The following is a 3,645-nucleotide window of genomic DNA, read 5'->3' as shown; positions in this document are numbered from 1 at the left end:
CGGGACCCGCAAATCAGCTGTTTTGAAGGGGCCGCAGCACTCGTACGAGAGCTGCTTCCCCTTCATTTCACTACTCGCTCACACTGTGAATCGCCGACACCGATTCACAGTGTGACCGGAATGAAGTGACCGGAATGAAGGGGAGCAGCTCTCGTACGAGTGCTGCGGCCCCTTCAAAACAGCTGATTGGCGGGTCCCGGGAGTCGGACCCCGCCAGTCAGGGCTAATCTTACCTTCCTCTTCAGCCGCGGCGGTAGTTCTGTCGTCTCGATGCTGTGCGCGGCGCATAGCGAGGTGACGTCATGCGCTGCGCACAGCGCTTGACGTCAGGACCTCTGCTGTGATCCGGAACCAGGAAGGTAAGTACAGTCTGTTACTATAGTAACAGGGGCCCGCGGCCCAAGTTACTATAGAAACTTTTTATTGATGTGGTGCGGGGGGGCTGTGGGCCCCCTGGCTTCGGGGCCTGGTCGCAATTGCGACCGCTGCGACCCCTATAGCTACGCCAGTGTGTAGGACTAATAGACAAATGTGTGTTACCATTCCCATTGTCAAGAGGAAGTGTCCCTACACAGTGTGATACTGTCAGTGATGGTTGGAGACTGTCAGTATGTAGGGACACAGCCCTTTGAAAAGGGGAATTGTAACACCCATATGTCAATGCTCACACAAAAAGGTGGTGTTCACTATAGACACGGCAGAGCGGCGGTGGCCAGTACACGCCCCATTGACAGTTCAGGGGATTATTTAAATATCGGGCGCCAAATATAAGGCACTGATATCTAAATAACGGAGGAGGGTAGGGAAAAAATTTAAAGTGGCCCAGGATTTGTGCAGCCCTGCCCGTTACATGCTGCACTCAGCTGCACATATATGGGATGGTAAAGGGCGGGTTCACACATGGCGGAATTGCACTTAAATTCCGCTGCGGACACTCCGCAGCGTTAATCCGCAGCGGAGCCGTTTCTACATTGACTTTCACTTTAATTTAGCAGTGTTCGTTTACACGATGCGTACAATTCCGCTGCGGAGCATAGGCTGCGGAGCGGAATTTGGTGTCCGCAGCATGCTCTGTCTGTTGCGGAGCAGTGGCGGACTCATGGCGGAATTTCTCCATTGACTTCAATGGAGATTCAAAGTTCCGCAATGAAGTCCGCAGCTGTCATGCACATGTCATGTGTGCTGCGGATGCGTCTTGCTTTTTTTACTTGACATTTCTTCATTCTGGCTGGACCTATGTATTTCTAGGTCTACAGCCAGACTGAGGAAGTCAATGGGGCTCCCGTAATGACGGGAGCGTTGCTAGGAGACGTCAGTAAATAGTCACTGTCCAGGGTGCTGAAAGAGTTAAGCGATCGGCAGTAACTGTTTCTGCACCCGGGACAGTGACTACCGATCCCAATATACATGTATCTGTAAAAAAAAATGAAGTTCGTACTTACCGAGAACTCCCTGTTTCTGTCTCCAGTCCGGCCTCCCAGGATGACGTTTCAGTGTAAGTGACGGCTGCAGCCAATCACAGGCCAAGCACAGGCTGCAGCGGTCACATGGACTGGCGCGTCATCCAGGGAGGTCGGGCTGGATGCCGAAAGAGGGACGCGTCACCAAGACAACGGCCGGTAAGTATGAAAATCGTTTACTTTCACTAGGGAAAGTGCTGTCCCTTCTCTCTATCCTGCACTGATAGGGAGAAGGGAAGCACTTTTCCCGCAGTCTGCAGCAGCTAGTCCGCATCAATGTACTGCACATTTTGTGCAGATCCGCTGCAGAATCTGCAACGCAGATTCTGTGCGGCATCGATGCGGACAGTTGCGGAGGAATTCCGCCATGTGTGGTCATGCCCAAAAGGTTCTCTTTAAAGGGGAAGTAAATAAAGAATATCCATAATGCCTCTGAACTAGACGTATCCTAGAAAGGCCGATGAATGGAGCTAGAAGAAAGGGTTAATAATTGCTTCATGTAACAAGGCCGCTCTTGATATTGAGGTCACCTTATTCCAGTAACATGTTAGTTATGCTAGGACGGACATAGTAACTAGGTCTCAGGCTCAGCATCATCTGTACTTATTTTCTATGCATCAGTGAATCCTCCTCTGTGCATCCATATCAGAAAACGACAAATTATACTTATGTCATAAACCATGTCCCAGATTACCGGCAGAAGACCTCACGTCTTTACTTGCTGCAGGCTCTGCACAATGACTACACTATCTCCTCATTTTTATGGCAGGGATCATGGACAGATTTCTCTTAAAAAGAAGTGCCGGCTTGCTAAACTCTGTATAGGTATTTATTACAACCATTCATCACCATCATCCACATCAGATTTCACATTATCTCTTCCACTCCACTTGTTTCATTGTAGATGAAGTTTCTGGCCATCCATCCTTCTACTCCATTTCTATGTCCTTGATCGGGCCGACAGTCAAGAGAGGTAGATTAAAAAAATTCAGCCTATTTTCCGATGAGTGAAGCAGCTCCACAAAATACCTTTCAGGAAGCTCAGTGCATTTATTTTGTCACAACCAACTACTTTTAGAGTAAAGGTGGCCATACACATTAGATTAATGCCGGCCGAACCTGCTGAATTTGACAACCATGTAATGTGTATGGGAGCTCCTGACTCTCACCTGACAGATGATGTCGGGGGAAAGAATTTTAACGCCAAATCCTTTTGTTCTCAAGGAAGAAGAGCTGCCGCCAGAGGTGTCTGACAGCGGCTTAAGGCCCATTTGCACGTTCCAATAATCAGCCGAATGAGCGTTCTTACAAACGCTCATCCATGAGTCTACTGATCACATAGTCTATATGGCCTATAAAATCATCGTTTTAGGCACCACATCTCCCTATGTAAACAAGAAATGTGCTGCCATCAATAATGCAAACTGATCATTTTGTCCCCATACAGTATAGCATCGGCCCGTGTAAAAGGGCCAGTTAACAAGCGCCGATCTACTTGTTATATGGTCAGGGGCGGATTAAGGGTACCATGGGCCCCAGGCACTTTTTCAGGTCTGGACCCCCCCCCCCCCCGCGATCTCCGAAGATGCTGTACCGTATGTATTTGCAGATTTCTGTCTTGGCGGCCACAGATCTGGCATGGTTTTAATTTAGCTGTAAAAGCAGAATGAGCCATATAGAAGAAAGAAAGTGGAATACTTTGAGACACTGAAGTGGTCAGTACAGAGATCATTTGCAAATTCAGTTAAACCCCAGCCATATAAATTTGTACATCATAAAACGACAGCTCCCAGTATAGCCTGAACAATTGTTAGGATATGCTGGGAGTTGCTGTTTAACAAAAAGAATGTCAGGGGCCCCCCAGGCTATTGCCTGGGGGACACATGGTCGCACGGCCCCCCCATAAGTTGTTAATAAAATATGTTTTTTTTGCTTGGTATGTTTTTCTCTCCCCCTTTCCCTCTTTTCTCCATTTGTTATTTTATATTAGAATGGTACTTACCATCGTGGTGTCCCCCGGGTAAGCTGTGCTGGTGGCACGAGCCGGTTTCCAGATGTTTCTGTCTCTGGGCAGTTTGGAGTTGGTCCCAGCTGATTGGACCTAGGTCAGCTGTGCAATTGCATGAGCAGGTTCTGGCAGATTCTATCTCCAGGCAGTTTTGTGGAAGGCCAGCTGATTGGTCAT

Source organism: Rhinoderma darwinii, chromosome 2 (assembly GCF_050947455.1).
Source record: "Rhinoderma darwinii isolate aRhiDar2 chromosome 2, aRhiDar2.hap1, whole genome shotgun sequence".
Lineage (NCBI taxonomy): Eukaryota > Metazoa > Chordata > Amphibia > Anura > Rhinodermatidae > Rhinoderma > Rhinoderma darwinii.
This window is presented reverse-complemented; position numbering follows the sequence as displayed.